This window comes from Herpailurus yagouaroundi, unplaced genomic scaffold, assembly GCF_014898765.1.
Source record: "Herpailurus yagouaroundi ecotype Mexico unplaced genomic scaffold, PumYag 195, whole genome shotgun sequence".
In the NCBI taxonomy this organism is placed as follows: Eukaryota; Metazoa; Chordata; class Mammalia; order Carnivora; family Felidae; genus Herpailurus; species Herpailurus yagouaroundi.
The window spans coordinates 18,699,397-18,725,961 of NW_024412426.1; the positions used below are offsets into that span (position 1 = coordinate 18,699,397).

At 35.6% G+C, this 26,565-nt stretch overlaps 1 protein-coding gene across 8 annotated transcripts in view; it reads right to left on the reverse strand.

Moving 5' to 3' along the window:
* Positions 1 to 26,565, reverse strand: part of RABGAP1L (RAB GTPase activating protein 1 like) — an 802,606-nt gene that overhangs the window by 517,239 nt on the left and 258,802 nt on the right. The gene's annotated exons all lie outside the window — the stretch shown is intronic.

The following is a 26,565-nucleotide window of genomic DNA, read 5'->3' on the forward strand; positions in this document are numbered from 1 at the left end:
ACGAATACTCTAAATAATCCGTAATTGTACATGCTTCCAAAGGCAAATAAATGATAATACAAGAGAGTTCAAGCAGAGCCTTTGGTCCACTTTCTTCTTTCCTTCTACCAACTTCCAAAAAAAGCTTTACCAGTTCTAACAAGATAATTTTCTTCTTTTTAGACATTGACTTGTTCTACTGGTCCCTCATTTTTCTCCCTTTCTATCCTTTTTTCTAATCTGATTATAATAGGAACTAATTTATAATGTGAAGCTTTAATAACAAAAAAGCATTAATGTCATATATTTACATAGCTCATTACATAAATCATTCTTTGTCTTTAATTAGGCATAATTCTCTTTATGTTAGGGGTCATTAGGTGTTTGATTATTGCCATTCTTACTGCAATCATTGTCAACCACCTCTCTCTCCTTTTAACTGATGAATGCTAGTTGGGAAATATCTAAGAGGAATTATTAGTTGGAATACTTCAGAATTACTTCTAACAGCTAAAACTATAGCTTTATGAGGTGACACATCACAGGTATTTGCTTTTTTTTTACTTATACCTTAAATTGTTTTATATATTCTTTTATATGAATCAATAGTTCATTATTAAACATCTAAGCATTTCAGGCAACTACTCAATAGGACCTAAATAGCAGAGTAAGAGAGAGACATCAGCATCAATGGTAAGTAAGATAAAAAGAAGGTGATGATTATCAAGGAGAACTATACAACCAATATAATATTGTAAAAAGTAAACATGTACAGAAAAAGTTTTTTTTTTAAATAATTTTAAAGGTACAAAAAAGGTGTATGCATTCAGAATTTATCTATTTCTTCAAGTACTCCTCCCATCCATTCCCTATCTCGGCTGTCACTACCCTAAGCAAGCTCACATCGTCTTGTGTGGGAGTGCATGTAGTGGCTTCCAGTGCGGTCCTCATGAGCTGCCTGTGGCCTCTCTTTAATCCATTATGCACAGACAGAATATTCTTTAAAAAATGCAAGCCAGATGATATCACTCCCCTTTTAAAATACTTCAGTGGTTTCACACTGCCCTTAGGATAAAGTCCCAGTAAGTCCTATAAAATCTGTTCTCCACATACCAATTCAATCTTACTTCTATGTTGTTTAGGATTAGCTAACCTGGTTCTACCTCCTCCTATTCTAACCATCCCCCTGTACTACATGTATTTGCTATGTTGTCTACTGCCTCAGGACATTTGCACCCGCTGCTTACTATGCCATCACACTTCTTTTAGTTAACACAGAAATAACCTTCAGATTTAATTCAAATACCACTTCCTCACAGATACCTTCCTTGAATTCCCAGATTAGACCAGATTCTATACCTATCATAATTTATAATGATCTATTTCATTCAATTTTGTCTTTCTGACTAGACTGCAAGCCCCATGAAGGGAGCAATACCTGTTTTGTTCGCATTATATCTTAAGTACCTACTTTACACTTTTGGGCATAAAATTGGAGCTAAACAAGTATGTGTTTAATAAGCTTTAATGTAAAGAACATAAAAATAGCTCAAAAGTCTGCAAGACAAGAAACACTAATAACCAGTTTCTGTGAACCTCAGAATACACAAAGTTCCTTATAATCCCCCTTGAATGACATACAAGCTTCACAAGAAAGCTATAAAACATATAACCAAATTTCAGAAGAAGAATTAGCCTAATAAATTCAAATTAAGGGCAATATTATTTATCTATACTTCTCCCTAAACCCAATTCAATATGAATATTTAACTAGTGCTTTGAAAAATCCTATCTAGCAAATGCTGCAAAATGCAGTACCAATATATGTTAAATGTTCTATCAAAGCAATTTGGTCTAAATGTAAAAAAAAAAAAAAAAGTAGCATATGTTACAATCCACTGATTTAGTGATCTCTCAAGGATAGAAAGCGAGTTTATATTATTAGCTTTATTTCATTAGGAGACAAGTTATTAACAATCACAAATATTTCACAGCTATTAAGTGAGTGCATTACAGAAGAAAACTTCCTCAATCTGATAAATCCTATAGCTAGAGTGATATTTAATGGTAAAGGAGTAAAAGCTTTCTTCTTAAGATAGAAAACAAGGCAAAGATGTCTGCTGTCACCACTTCCATTCACTTTATACTGGAGGTCCCTGTCAATAACAGGCAAGAAAAAGAAAATAGCTAAGCCATACAAGAAGACATAACTACACACATAAGAAACACTTCAAAAATCTATCCCAAAGACTATTAGAAGTAATGAGTAAATCTTGCCCAAATACAAGGGCAATATACAAAAATCATTGAATTTCTGGATACTTGCGACAAACCACAGTAAATGAAATTTTAAAACAACAAACCATTTACAACAGCCCCCCAAAACAGAAAATATGGATAAATTTAAAACAAAAGATGTGTAAGACTTCTACCCTGAAAACTACAAAATTAAAAGGTCATAAGTAAATGGAGAGATATACTACCTTTATGGATTAGAAGACTCAACAGTATTAATAAGAATGTTAGCTTTTCTCAAATTAATATATGGATATATTGCTATTTGTTGATTCTAAGTGATTCTACAATTTTTATGTAAATAAAAAAGGACGTAGGGTAGCTAAAACAATCCTGTGAAAGGATCTTTTAAAAGTTGGAAGACTGGCACAAGGATAAACAAATAAATCACTAAAAAGAATACAGTCCAAAAATAAACTCACACTTACCAACTGAATCTTAACAGACTTTAAAACAAGTCAAAAAGGAAAAGAATATCTTTTCAGTAAATGTTACTAGAAAAATTTGGATAATGAGAAAAATGAACTTAGACTCCTTCCTCATACCACGCACAAAAATATATTTGAGATAATCAGATCTAAACATAAAGATTAAAACTATAAATATATAGTTTCTAGAAGGAAACATCCTAGAAGGAGAATATCTTCATGACATGTAAGTAGACAAAGGTTTCTTAAAATGCAGAAAATAACTATAAAGGTATTTATAAAGGTAAAATGTAATGAATTATACTAAAAAACAAAATTCTGCTTTTCAAAAGATAGCATTAAAAAAAATCAGTAAGTCGGGGCGCCTGGGTGGCGCAGTCGGTTAAGCGTCCGACTTCAGCCAGGTCACGATCTCGCGGTCCGTGAGTTCGAGCCCCCTGTCGGGCTCTGGGCTGATGGCTCAGAGCCTGGAGCCTGTTTCCGATTCTGTGTCTCCCTCTCTCTCTGCCCCTCGGCCATTCATGCTCTGTCTCTCTCTGTCCCAAAAATAAATAAACGTTGAAAAAAAAATTTTTTTAAAAATCAGTAAGTCAAAAGACTAGTAGAAAACACTAGCAAAACATATATCTAACAAAAAGCCTGTATCCAAAATATATAAGAGGACTCCTACACTTTGTTAGTAAAAATACAAATAACCCAATTAAAAATGGGGAAATGCCATCATAGGTACTTCACAAAGGAAGAAATGGCCATCAGTATTCAGCATCAATAGTCATCAAGAAAAGGCAAAGTAAAATCACAGTGAGATATCACTACATACTCACCAGAATGACTAAAATTAAAACACTGCAAATACTAAATATCGGTAAGAATGCATAAGTCAAACTCTTATAAATTTTAAGTATTAGTGTAAAATGGCCCAACTTTTTACTTTTTTTTACAGTGTTATATTAGTCTCAGGTTTACAACATAGTGATTCAATACTTCCATACAGCCCCCAGTGATCATCACAGCAAGTGAACTCCTTAATCCCCATCACCTATTTCCCCTATCGCCTGCCAATTTGTTCCCTATAGTTAAAAGTCTAAATGTCTATCAACTGATGAATGGATAAAGAAATTGTGGTTTATATACACAATGGAATATTACATGGCAATGAGAAAGAATGAAATATGGCCCTTTGTAGCAACGTGGATGGAACTGGAGAGTGTGATGCTAAGTGAAATAAGCCATACAGAGAAAGACAGATACCATATGTTTTCACTCTTATGTGGATCCTGAGAAACTTAACAGAAACCCATGGGGGAGGGGAAGGAAAAAAAAAAAAAAAGAGGTTAGAGTGGAAGAGAGCCAAAGCATAAGAGACTCTTAAAAACTGAGAACAGGGGCGCCTGGGTGGCACAGTCGGTTAAGCGTCCGACTTCAGCCAGGTCACGATCTTGCGGTCCGTGAGTTCGAGCCCCGCGTCGGGCTCTGGGCTGATGGCTCAGAGCCTGGAGCCTGTTTCCGATTCTGTGTCTCCCTCTCTCTCTGCCCCTCGGCCATTCATGCTCTGTCTCTCTCTGTCCCAAAAATAAATAAACGTTGAAAAAAAATTAAAAAAAAAAAAAAACTGAGAACAAACTGAGGGTTGATGGGGGGTGGGAGGGCAGGGAGGGTGGGTGATGGGTATAGAGGAAGGCACCTGTTGGGATGAGCACTGGGTGTTGTATGGAAACCAATTTGACAATAAATTTCATATTTAAAAAAAAAAGTCTGTTTCTTGGCACTCCTCTCTTTTCCCTTTGCTTGTTTTGTTTCTTAAATTCCACATATGGGTGAAATATGGTATGTGTCTTTCTCCAACTGACTTATTTTGCTTAGCATTATACTCTCTAAGCTCCATACATGTCACTGCAAGATTTCATTATTTTTTATGGATGAATAGTATTCCTGTGTCTGTGTGTGTGTGTGTACACACACCACCTCTTCTTTATCCATTAATCACTTGATGGCCACTTGGGCTGCTTCCATAATTTGGCTACTGTAAATAATGCTGCTACATATATACAGGTGCACATATCTCTTCAAATTAGTGTTTTTGTATACTTTAGATAAATACTCAGTAATGTGCTTGCTGGGTCCTAGGGCAGTTCTATTTTTATAATGAATGTCTTTTTTTTTTAATTTTTTAAAAATTTATATATTTTTGAGAGACAGAGCATGAGCATGAGCAGGAGAGGGACAGAGAGAGAGGGAGACAGAATCTGAAGCAGGCTCCAGGCTCTGGGCTGTCAGCACAGAGCCCAACGTGGGGCTCAAACTGTGAACAGCGAGATCATGATCTGAGCTGGAGTCAGACGCTTAACCGACTGAGCCACCCAGGTGCCCCACAACTTTAATTTTAATAGCCCAAAACTGAAAACCACCCATATATCCATCAACATAGAAACCAATAAACAAACTGTAATATGTCCATACAGTGAAGTTCTGAAATACATGGAACTAATTTTTGATGAAAGAAATCAAGTGTGGATGTGGATGTGTGTTGACCAACAAGAAGTATAAGGAAACTTTTAGAGATGATTGGAAACATGGTGTATCTCGATAGCCATGGGTAACATGCATTTATACATATCAAAACTCATCAAAATGTGACATTTAAGATCTGTTATTTCACATACATGTAACTTATGGCCAAAAAGAAGGATAAAGCTATGATTGTACTTACATGTTTCAAGCATTCCATTTCTTAAATGTAAAACCACCAAATTAGATCCCTAAACTACTTGAGTGAAAAATACCAGAATCCTCCAAAGCAAGAAAGAGAGCTACTGAAATGTCTAAAAGAACAGATAGAGTAAGTAAATCTATCCTGTGCCTACTTTCACACTCTCTCAATCAGGATACCTGACTCATGGTTCAGTGTTTGTACTCACAGACACAACAGCCCAGATGCAAGTGAGACACTGAGTGAGAAAAGGCTTCGTATTAAATGCCAGTTATACAACACTCTGGGACTGCCCCAGCTAGGCGGGATCTAAGACAACTGGCCAAGAAAGCAAAAACTTTGAGAAATTTCATTATCTGTAACCAGTCACAAAGGAAAAGGAAGAAAGAAAATACTAATATATATGTACATTTATTTTTTCTTAATGTTTATTTTTTTTGAGACAGAGAGAGAGAGAACATGCACACACAAGTGGGGGAGGGGCAGAGAGAAAGGGAGACACAGAATCGGAAGCAGGCTCCAGGCTCCAAGCTGTCAGCTCAGAGCTGGACACGGGGCTCAAACCCACAAACCGCGAGATCATGACCTGAGCTGAAGTAGGACACTTAATTGACTGAGCCACTCAGGCGCCTCTACCTGTATGTTTAATTCTTAGTAGGGGGAACCCTCAAATAAAAGATGTAATTAAAACCAAATTAATCAGTCAAAAATAGTATGCAGAGTAAAAATAACTAAGTAAGTAAGTAAGCAAGTAAAACCATGCACAGTATGATCTTTCTTTTCATTTTCCTTAGCTTGGGCTATCATCTTTAGTAAACATTTATCATACTTGAAGACTAGGAAAGATTATGACTTAAAGAAGACAGTACAGGCTTTAGAATGCGCCAGACGTGGGGTGGCAAGCTGGCTGCAGCACTCATTAACTATGACGCCGTGGGTATGTCATTCTTCCCACGTGTCTCAGCTTCCATCTGTAAAATGGAGCTAACACCTACCCCTTAAAGTTGGTTACGAAAACTAGAAATTTAAAGATAAACCATAAAAAAGCACACAGCAGCTCATTCAAAGCTCAGATAGTAAAGGTAAGCATATTCTTCACTATCAACAGACTTTCTGTTTAATCATTTCTTCTTAAGAAACTATACCCACAAATAACCTGAGAATAGGAAATTAATAACACTTCTACTTTCTACTGAATTGCCATCTCCCTCAACAATTCCCTTTAAAAAGTACAGTTTTAATATAAATGCATTATCTGAACATGACCACGCATCTTAGGAAATTTATATGATTACAACACCATAATGTAAAAATCACCAAAGTTTAGTCCATAAAAACCTCAATTACGTGGATGCTGCAATTTCCAGATAATGCGGGTCTTTCTCTTTCTAAATTTTTAAAATTTTGTTTCACTCCATCAAATTTTACATTTAAATCTTTATAAGATGCCTCATATACATCTCCTCTGCCTTCTTAAACTCAGAATTCTGAACATAATTAAATTTTGTCTGGTAGGCTGGGATCATCATTCTTAACATTGATGAGAACAGTCTTAAAATTGCCTTATCATCACCATCACACCTTTGTAGCTACTAGATTCCACATACATGTATATACACAGATATAGATACATAGGTTTTATGTTTACAGAGAAGCAGACAGACAGATTTGTTTGATTTCTACAAGTAACCAGACACCTAGAAAAGAATGGAGCTTCCATATTTTCCGAATCTATTTGCATAGCAAATATAGCATACTCCTCTTTCCTCTTCTAATTTGCTACCCTTAATTTTCTAAAGGTTTAACTATCAGAAATAAGGCTTATGAGAATTTTTTCTCAAAGAGTAAGCAGAAGTACTATTCTATGAATAAAATGCCATAGCTCAGGCCTGAGCTGTCAGTTATTTCTAAATAAGTAAAGTGGTAGCTGTTTTAGTATAGCAACAGACATGATAAATACACTTAAAAATAACACAAGAGAAAAGGAAATTCCCAGCTTTCTTACATCTTCCATGTTCTTCTCTTTATGAAACAAATCTGGAAATTAAATTGTTTAATAAGATTTTCACATCAATGCAATCCCATCAAATATTAATAGTATGTCACAGGAAAGGTTCAACATAGCCACCTCCCTTTAATTTTTGCACAGTAATAAAAACATGGAGGGGAAAGTTGAACCTTAAAACATCTCCTGCAAAAGTCTGTCAAAATTATAAGAAAACAGAATAGTACAGTTACATTTTAAATAACAGGTTCACATTATAGGAAAGAAATGTGGATTCAAAATCATTTTTAATTGAAAGAGATTTTTCCCTTATAAAAGAAAATTGCTATTTTTTAAAGATATCTTATTGTTATGGCAACTGAAGTGCTAAAAATAATAAAGAAATATCAAAGTTGTTATAGCAACTAGAATTTTAAAAAGCCATGAAGTGTAAAATAATCAAACCTTTACTTGGCTTGAAATGCAACATCTATGACTCAGTTTTCAAAAGAAAACTTGAAATACTCATGCTCTTATCTTTACAAGTTGTCTCTAAAGTCCAAATTAAAAAACAAAAAAAAAACCAAAAACTTCAGCCTAACACTTTAAATATTTTTTAATATTCCTCATATCCCTCACTATTCTATACATATTCAACAATGTGGCTCTGATAATCATACAAGTTATCAACCTCCATCAGTAGCAGGAAATGTTGGTTACTCAATAAATGCATGTTGACTGAACTCAACTATTCAGAGTTCATGCAAAATCTGGATTTTCTGGTCTTCTAACATACTTATCTCTAATCTTCACTCTCCTGCTCTAGAATACACTGAAGGTCAAAAAGATCTACTCACTGCCAAAGTGCTTTGCCCAGATTCATCCAATTAGAGTTCAATTAAATTACAATTTTACTTATGGGCTACTGCATGCTACATATTGTGTGAAGTTTGGGGAAGTTTTTCTCATAGAAGTCACAGTCTAGTAGAGAACGAACTAAAATAGGTCAACATCACTGGGATGTAAAGTGCAATGAAGGGATATAATAAGATTATCAGGAGAAAATTCATGAATGTCCTATAAGCAATGGCAAAGTCTTTGAAGGATTTAAACCAGGAAGTAACATAAATTGATTGTTTTCCCAGAAACAGCCAGATTAAGAAATTAAAATTTTAGATTTACATGCTTTGCATTATAAAATCAAGATTAGGTGCTTACTTCCATAGTTTTCCTTGCTCCTTTCTAATAACTAATGACCAAGATTCAGGTAACAAATGTAGTAACAAATAGTGCTAACATAGCACATTTCTCCAGTCTTTATACACCGAAGAGAACGGACTGGGAACAGACCCCTATGTATGTTTCTCCACACCCCCTCTGCCTTCTTTGTACTCTTCTTCATCCATCTCTTTTTCAATATATTTCCCCACTAAAAACAACTGGCTTTTTTTTTTCTTTTAAACAAATGGCTTATTTTTAAACTAGCTGTGGTTTATCCTATGAGCTCGTAAAGACAGCCTGAGAAGCTCAGACTGGGCTCTGTGGGAAAATGGGCCTTATTTCCCTTAGACATAGAAAGGGAGACCTGTAGTATTGTTGATATGGAAAGCCTCCTGTTACATACACTGTAGAGTTTGCTACCTCTGCAGAAAGAGGGTGCTTACAAAACCACAATCTCTTCCGTGCCTGCCTTAACCTAGTAAAGAAGATGACTAGTGATAACCACTACTATTTTGATCCTGAGCCCATTATAGTTATGTTGCCTTTTCTTTTTTTTTTTTTAATTTTTTTTTTCAACGTTTATTTATTTTTGGGACAGAGAGAGACAGAGCATGAACGGGCGAGGGGCAGAGAGAGAGGGAGACACAGAATCGGAAACAGGCTCCAGGCTCTGAGCCATCAGCCCAGAGCCCGACGCGGGGCTTGAACTCACAGACCGTGAGATCGTGACCTGGTTGAAGTCGGACGCTTAACCGACTGCGCCACCCAGGCGCCCCATGTTGCCTTTTCTTAAAATGAATAACTGGTATTGTCCTTTAGATAAATTATCTGCAATGCCTTGCTTTATTCTTAATTTGTGCAAAATCTTGTTTTTCCTAATTTTTTTTATCAAAAAAGGAATACAAGCACTCAAAAACAGAAAAGGAATTTAATTTCACATAGTTGTATTAAGTTCTTAGACTGTACCTCCAAAATAAAATCATTCAGTAGTTAATTTGATCATTATATTTAGCACTGTAGTAATTTATACCCATGTAGTGCCTGCACGATTAATTTTATAACAGTTGTTGAATTTCTACTTGTTTATGCCACATATATACAGTGTCTGTGTGTCTGTATATACTCTACATTTTGTAATATTTCTCAAACTGGAGTCCAAGGAACCTTTGAGAAAGTATCCTTAGTGGTCCATGAATACTCTTAATTTTTAAATTTTCAATTTTATTTCTACAAAAATCTAAAAACTTTGCTAGAACTAGATTCTGGAGCTGCCTAGGTGGCTCAGTCAGTTGAGCATCTGACCGGCTCAGGTCCTGACCTCATGGTTCATGAGTTCAAGCCCCACATCTGGCTCTCTGCTGTCAGCACAGAGCCTGCTTCAGATCTTCTGTCTCCCTCTCTCTCTGCCCCTCCCCCACTCATGGATGCATGCGTGTTCTCTCCCTCTCTCTCAAAAACAAAAAAGTAGATTCTGATAATCTGACTGCTATCTCATAACAAAGTATTATTATGCAATATGGGTGCCAACATTTATTGAAGCATTAACCATTGTGTTGGAGTCAACTAGTTCTTAATTTGTTGCAAGCTAAGAAAATAGCACATAAAGAGGCTTCATACGTAAATAATGCACCAAGTGAAGGTCACATGACCCAACATCACACCATACAAATAAGTTCTCCAAGTGGGTTGGAAAGTATGCTGAGAAAACGAAGTCATCTGAAAGCACATGGCCACATAATTATGCCAAGCTCAAAACAAAACAAACAAACAAAAAAAAAACAAGACAAAACAAAAAAAAACACTATATCGTAGCTATCAGGATCACATTCATACTGCGAACAGCAATTTACTCTCAGGAAAATAACCTAACCCATTGCATTAAATTAATACCATACTATTTTGGTATTAATACATAAATGTATATTTTTATTGCTTCCATTATATTATGATCATGAGAACTAAAAGTATATAGAGTTTATATTTAATTTTATATCACCATATATTTAGGTAACATTAAAATATATTTATAGTCAACACTGGTGGTAGGGGATTGTTAAGAACTTCTCTTCACCATGAAATGGCGTGGCATATTATTCAAAGTTGAAAACCCTGACACATATAGTTGATATTCAAAAGATGTCTTTTTTTTTCCCCCGAGAGAGTGCTCATGTGCACACACAAGCACAAATATGGGGGAGGGTCAGAAGAAGAGAAAGAATTCCAAACAGACCCCATGCCCAGCACAAAGCCAACATGGGGCTCAATCTCACAACCATGAGATCATGACTCAAGCCAAAATCAAGAGCTGGACACTTAACCGACTGAGCCACCAAGGCACCCCAAAAGATGTCTTTTAATAATAATGATGAAGTACTCCAGCAATACTAGTCAAAAAGAAGTAAAGCTAAAGAAAACAATTTAACTAGGTTAATAAGAAATGAACAATTTTTGAGTCTAGAATGCCCACTAAGCTTATGGAAAATATCTAATTACAAATCATACGAACAGATGGAAAAAGATTTATATGAGAGAATATAATTACCATAAAATGCTCATTTAAACATGCATTTGCTTTTACATGAAAGCACTAAAGAAACGTCGTATTACCCCCTCCTCCACAAATTTCCTCCACACCCCATTACCACTCTATACGTTGCACTGTCAGCTCCTAGACCAAGACAATCGTCTCATTTATCTCTGAGTTGCTCATGGAGCCCAACACACAATGCTTCCATCACTGATATCCAGTGCATGTTTGCTGAAAGGATAACATTTCTATTGACCCAGCACTTTTCTCCCCAAAGATCTCAAAATGCTTTATAAACAGATATTACTGACATTATAAACATATTGCGTGACTTGCTCCAGATCACATTAGAACTACGATGGAAGAGGAAAAGTCAACAGAAATAAATGAAATGAAAACCTTCCAACCCTAAGTCCAGAAATGTATTAACCACAAGATCATTAAAAGTCTGTTGCAAGGGCCTAAAATAATTTACTTAGCAATTTAATTCGCCAACGAACAAAGGTCTGAGTATATCTTCTTTACTAGGTTATGAGCTCCTCTGAAAATATCTTTCATTACAGCTATCCTCAGTGGTAAGCACAGTGGCTGACACATGACAGAGGCTAATAATATATGCCAAATAAATCAAATTGACTGATATGTGTTCCTCTCCTGCTAAACATCAACACAAAAGGTTATTTCATAAAGCTAGAGACTAATCTAAAATAAACAGCTGGATTCTCCTAAAATAACAGAAATCAGTGTGGCTTAAATTCACTCAGAATATAAAGCTTTTCAAAAGAAAGCTAAAAATATTATACTTTCTCATAATCCCTGGGTCATGTTATGGGGGAATGAAGAAAATGAGAAATCAAACGAATTGACCTACATCTGCCAGTACAACTTTATTTTTCACCAGGCAGTTTCAAAGCTAAGTGGCTAAAGTGATTAGGTAGCATAGGGAACAACTCAGAACACTGAGCCTTTGACAGAAATCACTTTTAAGAGACAGAAATTGAGAACGGAAAGAATAAACCTATTATGCTGTTTTCAAGACATGCCTAAAAGAGGAATAAATGTTGCTAAACTGGCAGAAGCCTGGTAAGAAAATGTCTCTATTGAAAAGGATTTGGAATCAAAGAAGAAAATGTGATTAAAAACTTGAATTAGAAGACTGAAGTGGGAATCAGCAGTTTGGCAGATTTTGGGGGCCCACTAGGCAACACCATGCAACACTGTTTACAATGTTGAGTAGGGGGATAGGGCTTTAAATGAATGCGTACAAACGCCTATACACACATATATATACACACATCCACAGAGATTAAATGTTCCTGTTAATCTAACATTGGCATCTCTCTCCAATGCCAGCAATAATCTATGGCTAAATAATTCAGTCATAACACACACTAAAGCGTGGTAAGTAAGCTCAGCAACATGGACTTTTATTTACAAATGTCACCATTCACTGCTTTTTCAATTCAGTCTCTTAGCCCCGCTTTCGGGTGCTTCAGTAACCTGGTACATAACAGTATAAAATAGATGATGTAGAGAACTACAGGCATTTAAAAGGTAAGCTTTGGGGCGCCTGGGTGGCTCAGTCAGTTAAGTCTCTGACTTTGGCTCAGGTCATGATCTTGCACTCTATGACTTCAAGCCTCACTTCGGGCTCTCTGCTGATAGCTCAGAGCCTGGAGCCTGCTTCAGATTCTGTGTCTCCTCCTCTCTCTGCCCCTCGGTCTCTCATACTGGTGCATGCTCTCTCTCTCAAAAATAAACATTAAAATTAAAAAAATAAATAAATAAAAGGTAAGCTTTTCTAGGAAACTATACTGTTGTTCACAGAAAAAATACACCTTGGGTTAAAAGTAGATTCTCACAGAATTTAAATGTGCCAGTAAGATGCTAGAATTAATTGGGTATTTAAAACTCAGAACACTAACACCAAATAATTTATAAGCAGCATTTACTCTAGGAAAAAAGTGCTCACAGAATTCTATTCAATATCCAATATTCTGAAGTTGCTTATAAGGTAACAATGAGATAAATCAACCTCTGATTCTCTTCTTTTATCATATAGGAAGTATTTCCAGTGCTATGGCTTTTGTTTATTTATTTTTTTTAATATATGAAATTTATTGTCAAATTGGTTTCCATACAACACACAGTGCTCATCCCAAAAGGTGCCCTCCTCAATACCCATCACCCACCCTCCCCTCCCTCCCACCCCCCATCAACCCTCAGTTTGTTCTCAGTTTTTAACAGTCTCTTAGGCATTGGCTCTCTCCCACTCTAACCTCTTTTTTTTTTTTTTCCCTTCCCCTCCCCCATGGATTTCTGTTAAGTTTCTCAGGATCCACATAAGAGTGAAACCATATGGTATCTGTCTTTCTCTGTATGGCTTATTTCACTTAGCATCACACTCTCCAGTTCCATCCACGTTGCTACAAAAGGCCATATTTCATTTTTTCTCATTGCCACGTAGTATTCCATTGTGTATATAAACCACAATTTCTTTATCCATTCATCAGTTGATGGACATTTAGGCTCTTTCCATAATTTGGCAGTGCCATGGCTTTTGAATAACATCAAGATCTTGGAGGCTTAATACTCCAGTCCCTCCAGAGTCTTCACAGGGAGAAGGCATATATGAAGATGTATGTGTGATAGAAAAGTTTCAGAACATTTTAGGAAGCCATTTATCCAATATCCTTAGTATGTCTTTATACTTGTAAATTCGACAGCCCTGTTTAAATGCTTGCGTATGCAAATATTATCTGAGCATCAAAAGAAGACTGCAGAAATGTGAAGGATTCCAGTTATAGTAATGGGTTGGAATGACATTTTCTTTAATAACTTCTTTTATAAATGTACCGCCCAAGCTGAATGTCATTATGGGACTATTTATAATTTAAAGCTTTCTGTCAAGATGATTTTATGCCCTGACATGGCTCTGAGTAGGCTGGAGACAGCTGTATGCCCCAAGGGAAAAGAAATTACTGGTGTTGTTCAAGAGCAAAGGTATTAAATAGGAAGTGTTTCATACAGAACTTCACTGAAAATGATGATGGCTAATTGTAACATACAGTAAAATTCTGCCAGTCGACCAATGATAATTTTGATAATAAATGTTATTTCACCAATAAAGTTTCTTCCCTTAAAGTAGATGAAACTTAATTATACTTTTCTGAGCTTCCTAATAATATAGATGCATGGCACTATTACAATTAAGGTTTTTGTGCGCAAAATGGGTATTAGAAAAGTTCTGGAAAATTGCAAAAAGAATCTTTATCCAACATTACTGGAATGTCATTATATTTGTAAATTTTAACTTTGCATTAATGGGTTTAACCAACATGAATCAAGAGAAAAATGTGAATTATTGAATGAGGATGTACTGTATTTGCGGAAAACACTGGTCTAAACCCCATCATTACTAAAAGACAAACAGAACAATCAGACTGAGGGGTTTTTGTTTTGTTTTGATTATTCAGTTTTTTAATCTATTAGAATAAAAAAATATTATGTCTAATTTGTTCCTATATTTTGGGGAATTTTCATAAGAATCCACGTTGGTAGGGGATTCTGAATAAAATTATTGGAAATACTCTTCATGTCTCAGCCAAACACTACTGGAAACAAGAGAATAAAGTTCTAGTCCACTATTCATTGGATGAGAGAACGTCACTTGAATTCTTCCAGTCCCAAAGGCCTAATCTCTTTCAATTATAAAATGCAATGCTTACCAAATGAGGCATGAAATTACGACACTTGATGCTTTTTAAAAGTTCTTGAGAATCCTGAAATTTTTACATTCACAAGGGTGCCTATTAATAATATTATTAATGTGAGTTGGGACACAAAAACTGTAGACATAAAAGAAAACTACTGATAAAAAATAACATACTACAGGAGTGCCTGGTTGACTCAGTCAGTTAAGCTTCAACTCAGGTCATGATCTCATAGTTTGTGCATTTGAGCCCCATGTCAGGCTCTGCTCTGGCAGTGTGGAGACTGCTTGGAATTCTCTCTCTCTCTCTCTCTCTCTCTCTCTCTCTCTCTCTCTCTCTCTCTCTCCCTCTCTCTCTCTTTCTCCCTCTCTCCCCTGCTCATGCTCTCCCTCAAAATACACAAATATTAAAAAAATTTTTAATTTTTGCTACAATATTTGTTGGTTTTAAAGGTCAAATTCTATTTACATCAAATGCTGTAACAAATTCTAATGAAGAAACTCAGCACGACAAAAAGATCACCAATGCTGTGGATGATGACGTACATATCTCAAATAATATTCAGTGTTAACAGTGCTCCTTACCAACTAAAACAGCAGCCAACAAGAAGCAGAAAGCTCTCTACTATTTGCTTGCACTGACCAACAAGGACGGTTTAACCATTATTTTCTAAATTTTAAATGATAATCCTATTGGCTTACTTTAACTCCACAAAAACTTGCGTTCCAATGGTGTATTCTGTTAACAATAAAGCCAATCAAGTGTTAATGATGAGTACAACTGGAACATAAAGGTGTGCTGTAAATGATGCTCTCTACACATCAATGAAATGCATTAAAGGCCAGAATTTATTCATGTTTTTATTTCATAGTAACAAAAAGACACTTCAGAAAGTATGATTTCAAGGAGATTACTGCATTGAACATAGTTTAAAATACCTGGCAGTTTTTTCCAGCACCTTTCTGTTTCCTGTACAGGAAGCAAAACAACTGCTACCCAATTTTGACTTAAAATACGGTTATTGTATATGTACTTAAAATATGGCTGAGATGCCATAAAGTCTGAGACGCACATGATAAAATGTTTCTAGAAATGAACATGTGTATTTTTAAAATTATTAAAAAGCATTTAATAATGAAAGAAATACAGAAGTGTCATGGACTCGAGGCAAGGAATGAAGGATAATCTTCATTTTACTGATTTTATTTGTTAATGTTTATTTTTTTATTATATGAAATTTATTGTCAAATTAGTTTCCATACAACACCCAGTGCTCATCCCAAAAGATGTCCTCTTCAATGCCCATCACCTACCCTCTTCTCCCTCCCACCCCCCATCAACCCTCAGTTTGTCCCATATGTTTTCACTCTTATGTGGATCCTGAGAAACTTAACAGAAAACCATGGAGGAGGGGAAGGAAAAAAAAAAGGAAAAAAAAAAAAAAAAAGAGGTTAGAGTGGGAGAGAGAGCCAAAGCATAAGAGACTCTTAAAAAATGTTTATTTATTTTTGAGAGAAAGAGACAGCACGAGCAAGGGAGGGAGACAGAATCCTAAGCAAGGTGCAGGATCTGAGCCATCAGCACAGAGCCCACTGCAGGGCTCGAACCTACGATCTGTGAGATCATGACCTGAGCCATAGTCAGACGCTTAACAGACTGACCCACCCAGGCACCCCTGCATTTTACTAATTTTAAACGCCAGGTAGAGAATGGAAAAGTAGCAGAAGCTAAACTACAAGCCATTGTCTCTACTAATCCTAAGGGCATGAAGGTAAAACATAAAAACATAGACACACATTTCCTTCACTCATCGTTCAGTAAATTTTTTCTTGACAGCCTACTGTATACTATGCTTTCTTTCTGAGGTCCTTTGGTTTCGGTCAAATATATCTTTTTTTATATAAACTGAAGTGACTCTCCTTTAGGAACAAGGGTGCTTACTTCTCAGATCATTTGCCTTTGGCCTACATATCCCAAAATAAATATATTTTTTTCTGGTTCTGAAAAGAGAGAAAGTTTAGTTTCAAACAGATGTCATATATAAATCACAAGTAAAGTGAACACTCATACCTTCTGTACTTCAATTACCTAGAGAAGTTGTTCCAAAATTAGATTTGAAGGCTTGGCAGAAGATAGGGTAATACTTGTACAGAACAGTACTCTATACTAGAGGAAGGATGGAAAGAAGAGGAAGGAAGGAGGGACAGAGAAGGAGGGAGGGAGGGAAGAAAGGAACGTAGAAGGAAAGAAGCAAACAAAAAAAAGAAACCTTCAAAAGACCTCCAAAAGGATTATACAGGAAAATTATCCGATGTAAATATTTATAATGCATTTTCATCCCAAAGCATATTTAAGTAAGCCTTTTGGCCCAGAAGTCTTTTAAATTTTTGTATTGATTCATAAATCAAAGTATAGGTACATGCCACTTTGGAAAATACTATGCAGTTCATTTTGAGACAGAGAAAAAGCAGTTTTACTCACAGTACAATTTTCAGAAGAGAATAAAGAAGAAAAAAGTCCAAAAGACATGTGGAGATATTGTCAAAAGGTTTATTTTTGTTCATTATCTGTTGATTCAATGAAGTGTTAAGTGCTTCCTATAATGTCACAGTCTAAAAATACCATGGGAAAATGTTGGTGAGATGAGTTTATATTCTATATTGTCAGAGTTACCTGGAAGCCAAATAAGATAGTTTAATACAGAACAATGGACACAGAATTAGTTTTAGTGATGCAGGTTACAGCTTCATATGTTATAATTACACTTATGTATCTCATATAAATTCTTGTACCTTTGGATATCTCATCGGAAAAAAAAGAGTAATACACCAATTGTCTTGCTTATCCCAGATGGTTAATTGGAACATTAAATAAGGCAACATTTATGAGAAATTTTGGGGGGAAAATTATAAAGTATGCTAACAAGGTCACTATTTTTACCAATAAAACTTCAAAGAAAAAATGGATACCTGAACGATATAAAACTATTTCATGTAACTTCTCTTGGGCTTCTATTTCCATATCAATAAAGGAGAAGGGATTATCACTGGCTTTGGTGTTGTAAAGGCTTTCATAAGGACAAAATTAGAAAAAAAATATAGAAAAAATACTGTAACTAAGAAGGGGTATTTCTATAAACTGATTATTTGTGTCCTACCATATGTTGAAATTCTAGCACCCAAGATGATGGTGTTAGGAAGTGGAGTGTCTGGGAAGTGATTAGTGCCCTTATAAGTGTGGTTCGAGAAAGCTGCCTTGCCTCTTCCACCATATGAGGACAAAGCCAGAAGGCACCCTCTGTACACAAGGAAGTAGGCCTTCACCAAACATTGAATCTACTGTATCATGATCTGGACTTCCCAGCCTCCAGAACTGTAAGAAATAAATTTCTGTTGTTTGTAAGCAACCCACTTTACGGTATCTTGTTATAAGAGACCAAAAGGACTAAGTCAGCTATGAAATATAAATGATTATAAATTCTGTTTTCTATTCTTAAAACATTTGTAAGTTGTTCAAACATTAAAAGAAATTACTTAAATCTTGATGATCCTTATTAATCAGGCACAGGGAACGCAGACACAAGACAATTCTCCCCCAAAGGGCAGAGAAAATATTCTTGCTTGTTACATTTACAATCAGTCTCCAAACTGGAAGAAACCACAGATAATGCTTTTTTTTTTTTTTTTTTTTTTTTTTTTTTTTTTACAAAAATAAATCCAAAGAATATGCTCTTAAACCAGACAACTCTATTGATTACTACCATTTTGGGTAAGTTATATAAAAAATCGTTATGCTTCAATAATAACACTTAAGTAATTATAAAATAATATAAACAAGTAACAATTAAATGAGTTCATACATTCAATAATAAATACTCATAAAGATTAGCTATTTTATATCACCAAAAGCATTATGAGATTTCTACTTTCTCAGAAGAGTATGCTAATAAGCCTCAGATAAATCATTCTTGCTTCCCCTCAAAAGTACTAAAAGCTTGATACATGCAAAAAGCTGTGCTTTTAGTATGACAGCTTAAGCCCTAACAGACCAACTATAAGCTCTAGACTAAATATAAAAAAGTGAAACAATTCACTGAGGGCTCTGGAGAGAGAAAAAAAGCAGGAATACTTTGGAGAGATAATCCAAACTTGAAAAATGGGCATATCTGACATTAAGTATACCTTTTTTGCAGCTTTGGCCTGAGGGCAGGCCAAAGTCACAATGTGATGCAAGACGGCTGAAGTTCTAATAGAAGGCATACTATCCTTCCTGACTGAGAAGCCAGGGTCAAAGCCCAGAGTAATCACAGTTGCCACAGAGTAAGGAAATAATGGAAAAGAAAGGGCCAGAAAATAAGAATCCTAAATTCTGTGTATAACATCTCCCAAGTTTCTGGGTAACTCCCAAACCAAGCATACATGCGGAAGACTACAAGCTGACAGGCTCAAGATAAATGGACTGAGCAGAGAACTGGGCCGTTAACCACCACAGGCAAGACAGAGCTTAAAATTTGAATAAAATCAAGGTAAACACTTGCTAAACAAAAAGTCAATACTCTAATAATACCCACAATTTCCAGGACACAATTCCAAAATTATCTAACAAACAAGTACCAGGAAACTGTAACCCATTTGTAAAGGAAAAAACAATCAACAAAAGCCAACCTTAAAATGACCCAAATGTTGAAATTATCAGACAAGGGCTATGAAGCAGCTATGAAAACTATGCTCAGTGACGTAAAGAAAACTATACTTGCAATGAGTAAAAGTAGAATAAATTTCAGGAGAGAAAATGAAAATATAAAAAAGATCCAAATGAACACTTTAGAATACAAACGTAACAATTAATTGGATGGAATTAGGGGCACCTGGGTGGCTCACTCAGTTCAGCATCCAACTCTTGATCTCAGCTTAGGTCATGATCTCCTGTTCATGAGATTGAGCTCCACATCGGGCTCCACGATGACGGTGTGGAGGCAACTTGGGCGCTCTCTCTCTCTCTTTCTCTCATGTGCATGTGCGCATGCGCACACACACACACCTTTAAAAAAATTCACTGGATGGACTTAGAGATGAATAAAGAAAAGCTAAGTGAACTTGAAGATAGGTCAACAAAAATTATTCTACCTAAAAATTATTCTGACCCAAAAAATAAAAAACAGAGAGCCCCAAAGATCTGAGGGAACAATATCAACAAATGAAATCCTAGTAGTAGAGAAGAGAATTGGGGAGTAGGAGATATTTGATGAAATAATGACCCAAATCTTTCCAAAGTTGGTGAAAGATATAAACTTACAGATTTAAGAAGATCTGTGGCCCCAGAGAGGACTAACATGAAGAAAACCAAGCTTAGGCATATCATTATCAAACTATTGAAAACCAAAGTGAAAACGAAAATCTTGAAAGCAGCCAGAGAAAAACAACATATTACATATAGGAGAGCAATGATTCAAATGATGCAGGTCCAGCTATACGATTGTGAGACTCCATGCAAATTGAAAAGAGGGGGCCCGAAAACATATTAAGAGTTTCAAGACAACAACAGCAGAAAATATAACCAAGCACACAGCCTTTGTAAGTGTGGAACTCTATGCAACTGCACAGGTCACATGCCCATGAAACAGACTCTGGAGTGACTATGTGCTTTCACCAGGAATAAGAGAAGCCAAAGGCACTGCAACAGTATCTTCAAAATGTTTAAAGGAAAACTATCAACCCTATAGTCTACAAACAGGGAAAACATTATTTGACAATAAAGGCAAAAGAAAGACATTTTCAGATAAAGGAAAATTATGTTACCAACAGACCTGCACCATATGGAATGCTAGAGAAATTATTTCAGGCTCAAGAGAAATGATATCAGAGAGAAACTTGAATCTTTAGGAATAAATGAAGAGCACAAGCGCGCGCGCGTGTGCGCGCGCGCGCGCGCGCGCGCACACACACACACACACACACAAACGTGATAAATATCTACATTTTCCTAAATGTTATCACTGGAAAGTTTTTAAAAAGAGCCTCCGGTTGCAATATGGAGAACAGGCTGGAGCAAAGGGGGTAGGAGGTAAAAATATGGAAGTGGAAAGACCATTTGGAAAGCTACTGCTGTTGCATTAGAAAAATATGTCTTGGACTGTAATAATGGCAAAGAAGATGGAGAATGCCCATATTTGAATCCCAGCTGCGACATAAAACTAACTAGACTAGACTTCAACAGGAAAAAAAGTACAAAGTATTTTATTTTCTCAGTTTGTTATACTGGGAGAAGATAAAGCCTAGCTTAAAATTCATTCCGTCCTGGAAAAGTCCCTAGTAGTATGTTCACATCATTATATGCTTTTGCAAAATCTGCGAAACAGACAAACAAAAAACATTCTTTTCCTTAAAGACCTCTCCCATCCCAAAATTACATAGGTTTCAGGCCCAACAAAACCTGAATTCATATCAGAAAATCAAACACAACTAAGTAGCATAAAAGGGAGAGATGAAAGACATATTAGAAATAAAAATTAGGGGTGCCTGGGTGGCTCAGTTGGTTAAATGTACAACTCTTGATTTTGGCTCAGGTCATGACTCATGGTTCATGAGATCAAGTCCTGCATCAGGCTCTGCAATGACAGCACGGAGTCTACTTGTGATTATCTCACTCTCTCTCCTCTCCCTCTACCCCTCTCTCTTCCCTTCTCTCTCTCTCTCTCTCTCTCTCTCTCAAAATAAAGACTTAAAAAAAGAAAAAATAAATAAAAATTAAAAGCCAGTTTATAAATCCTCTTGAGCATTTAGAATGACACTAAACATGTCTTGAATGATGAGTGCCATTTAAAAAGCACTCTCACAAAAAAGTAATAATAAAATAGAAAGCACTGTCACAAATTAAATTAGTAACATTCAACCTAATGCTCTCCAAATCAACAATCTGGATTAATACATAGTATGCTCAAGATTCACTTAATTATGTTTATGTCAGTGTTCAAATATGTCATGAATAATATCTAAACTAATTTTCTTCCTGGGAGTGATTTCTAAAAAGTAATACAAATAAAGTGGCTATTTCAGTTAAGGTACTTAGTATATGTCATTTCAGTTCTACAGCAAAAGCACTGGCCAGGTTTCCTAGAGGACTACTTGTCACAGTATCTTTCTGGTTGCATCTTTACCCATTTCCAAAAAAGAAAAAAACATAGCCCTCCAGTAACCTTACACTGTGTTAAGCTACTATCTCCGTGATAGAATATTTTAAATTAATGTGGTTTGCTTTCACTAAAGAACTCTTCTCTCAATATAACCCGACAGAAGGAATGGTGAATAGGACTTATCTTCCTGGGAAGTAAAACATATTAAGGTTTTAAATGTGGTGGGTCAAGTAGAATGGGAATGAAGATTAATGGAAGTAAAATTTAATTCTTATTCTTCAGGTTCAAATGGAAAACCTAAAAGGCTCTATACATTTTGAGAATTAAGGAAGCCGCCTGAATCAAAAATGAAAGTAGACAGCCAAAACCCAAGAGAGAAAAATCGTTCACAAGAATTGTCTACTTCTTTGATTCTCTGACTTTCCTTCCTTCTTTTCCATCAAGTAAAAGCCAAGTATCAGATGATTCAGATGTTACATAAAGCATAAATTAAGAAAAAAGAACTTAAACCCTACAAGGCAACTATGTTTAATCCAATGTCATGATTCTCATTTTATATTTATATAGTATTCCTTTGATAAGAAACTATAACTATTTTTGTTTTTAAACTATATTATCTTATCTGTCTATAACAATGATAGTATTCAATTATGATCTATTATAGTAAAGGTTTACCCATAATTATAGAAAAATTTAAAAACTATTTTATAGTAAATATTAAATTACATTGTGACTTTTTAGCTATTTCTTTCTTTTTTTTTTAATATGAAATTCATTGTCAAGCTATTTCTTTCTCAACTAAAATAAGCCAGAAATAATTATAGGCATTCACTCAGGCAATAATAATTTAAAAAGTATTTCAGAGGGGTGCCTGGGTGGCCTCAGTCGATTAAGTGCCCGACTTTGGCTCAGGTCATGATCTCATGGCTCATGAGTTCAAGCCCCACATCAGGCGTTGTGTTGACAGCTTACAGCCTGGAGCCTGCTTGGGATCCTGAGTCTCTCTCTCTCTCTCTCTCTCTCTCTCTCTCTCTCCCCGCCCCCCCCCCCACCCCCCGCCCCACTCACACTCTATCTCTGTCTCTCAAAAAAATAAACATCTGAAAAAAAAAAAGTATTTCAAAAACATTTTAGAGCTTAAGGCCTAAGACCCAGACCCTTGGTACTTAAATTGTATGCCATAGACCAGTAGAAGTATTGGCATTAACAGATGGGTTATTAGAAATGAGAATTGCAAGCCCAACCCAGACCCACTGAATCAGAATCTGCATTTTAACAAGATTCACAGGTGTTCTGAAGACACATTAAATTCTGAGGTCTGTCCTAGAAAATGTTTCTGACCTCAAAAAGTCAACAGTGAAATTTAAACTGAATGTAAACAAACCAAGAACAAATTATCAAGTATTGACTCTGCTTGGTGATTAAATCAAGACTTGCAGGAAGGTATGGAATTGGCACTTTAGACTGTATTCTAAGTTTATACTCTAATAGAATCAATGTGACATAATGCTGGCATTTAGGTTTGCCCCAATATTTTTTACTGGACTAAGCCCTCCTTTAAAGACTCTTTGGGGTGCTCCTGAAGCAAGACTGGAATCCTTGGAGAACCCTTAAAACTACCAATATAAACACAGGTTTCTCTTGTGTTTCAAGGATGCTCCACTGCTATAAGCATTCTTAGAGAATATCTCTATCTCCAGAATAAAAAAAACAAAGTCATTATTTAATTTGTAACCATTCTCTCAAAGTATTAATATGCCACCAGAGGACACCTATATTAAAAAACTGTCAATGACTTAAGACAACACTGAATTTGGTACAAACTAGATAGAATTTAGAGAATCTTTCCTCTCGTATGGTAACAAAATCATTCTACGTAGGGTTCCATTAACAGTATCAGTGGAATGAATGCCTGTAAGTATAATAAATGAAAAAAAGCTTGTATTTTTGTAACAGAAAACAGTCTCATTTACAGCTCATCAATCATGTATTATTGTCGAGCAAAAATTAAAAGCCTGATGGAAAATTAAGTTATCTTCATACCTACAAATGATGGAGGCTATTTTTGTTAAGACTGTCTGAATTTATTAACCATAATTATGACATACAGTCCAAAGAGAATAACCTTCTTATCATGTTAATTATTCTTCTCTTTTAAACACCTACTGTGTTGTCTGAGCAATAATTCAAGTAAAATGCCCCAGAAAAAAGCCACTTAGGCTCCCATGTTGGAGTCCAGTTGGCAGCTCTGAGCCTTGCCAATAGCCCCAACTCGCCTTTGTGTCCTCTTTTAGAGGCCTTGTACTCTATGTATAACTTCATTAACAGTGGGCTGAAAACAACCTTGGGTTGAGTGTTTTGTTTGGGGCTTACTTGGCCAGGGCCTTTTGAACAGTAGTGTCCCAATGAAGTACTGGATATTATTTTTGTAAGAATGAACTTTAAAAAAACAAAACAAAACAAAACCAACAACAGTCTTTGAGAAATTTCTAACTACTTTGTAACTGCATGACTTGACCTGGTGATAAAGCAGTAATTAAGTTTCCCTCAAAAAAAAAAAAAAAGTTTACCTCCACGCCCCCAGAAAACACAGTTTCAGTGGAAATAATATCAACTACCTTACTAATCTAAATATCATCTGTTACCTATGAAAAGTAAATGATTCAAGCATCTATTCTGGATCAGTTCCACATCATTTTGGAGTGATGCACAGCTTTTATCCACTGTCACATGTGTACCAAGGAGAGTCGGTACTGACACTGGTGAGCAACCCAGACAAAAGACAAGTTCTATGGATGTGCTAACGTACCTCAACACTAGAAAGGCTACCTCTGGAAAGCCAGCGATTTGCCTCTTAGTTTTCAGTCTCTGGAGGTACTATTTATTCATGAAAACTTTGATAAACCTGCAGTTTTACCACAATATAAAGAAGAAATATTCTCTGTAACTTTATGCTCTAAGGAAGTTCGATGGAAAACACTAAAAAGAGAGTTAAAAATCATAGATAAATTACAGGTAACTCTAGTTTCTATTTCCGGTTCTGACATAGCTCTTCCTTTTGACCTTGGGCTGAGTATTTATTTAAACTTTTAGATTTCTGCATTAACTGTAATACTATTATTACTATTCTGCATTAACTGTATTAACTACTATTAATACTATTCTGCATTAACTGTAATACTATTATTAACTGTAATCACTCTAATCCACAGGTAAATCAAAAAGATAAACTAATGTTTCTAAATCAATTCTCAAATTTAATGTATTAAATAAGCACATGACAATACTTCAAATAAGATGAACATCTGAGTAACTGAGTTATGCAAAGCATTAATGCAAATCCATATACCCAAAGTTCAAAGGAAAACTTTAATCAAAAGGAAGCCCAGAAATCTAAAACCTGAATGAAAGTTATGGCTCCTGTTTTAATACTCTTCTTGTTGCCAACAGTGTCTTGCTCCCATCAGATATAGCACATAACACAGGTTAGTAGCATTTCTGGGTTAACAACTTTTTCTTCTTCTTCGTCTTCCTTTTTTTTTTTTTAACAAATGACAATTCAACAGAAATACATCTACCTTTAAAAAGCAATTACTCCCACAATCACAAGACTTGCCAGAGCGAAGCATGCCAGATAGTGTTGTGTCAGCAATCATTTGTACAAGATTTAGAATCTTGAGCTGTACCTTATTTGAAATAACAGCAAAGAATAAAGTGATCCCCAAAGGACCACAATTCAAATCATCTGCATGAAAATAAAAAATCAGAATATAAAAATCAGAATCTACTGTGTGCCAGCAGGTAGGGGTGGAAGGGTGCAAAGGATACAAAAAAGAGTAAGTTACAATTCCAATTCTTACTGAGGGTAACTTTCTAATTCTTATCTTCCTAATGCATCCAACTACTTGCGCATTTTAGAAACTAATAAACCTCTGAATATGTATTAAAACAAATATCAAAAGACAGGAAGTAAGTTAACAAGAGCAACATTAAGAACAACGATAAACGTTCTTCCCAGTAGTTCATAATCACTATTTGCTAAATTATGAAAAATCTTATATCCTGAATATAGTATCATCATACAAACACAAAAAAGCCTGGGAAACAAGACACAGAATACATATATAATGCACACTCTTGTGAAATTAAAATAGTCTCTCTTACATAGTAATTCTCTAAAAAGACTTCAGTTAAACCAAATGGTTAAGCTGACACAAATGCCAATATGAGTTAAATAAATCCACTAATAGTTGTCAGATATTTACATTGATTGTGATCTCACATGACATATATATATGTTTCTTTATATTTATATATATCTAGATACATACCCAAATGGTATCTACTAAGATTATTTCTAAGTAGCACGGTTTGTTCCAGAATTTTAAAAATATGGTAAGATTAAGGGGCACCTGGGTGGCTCAGTCAGTTGAGCGTCTGACTTGGGCACAGTTCCTGAGTTCTAGCCCCATGTTGGGTTTTGCATTGATAGCGCAAAGCCTGCTTTGGATTCTCTGTCTCCCTCTCTCTCTGCCCCTCCCCCACCTCAAAAATAAAGAAATATTAAATTTTTTTT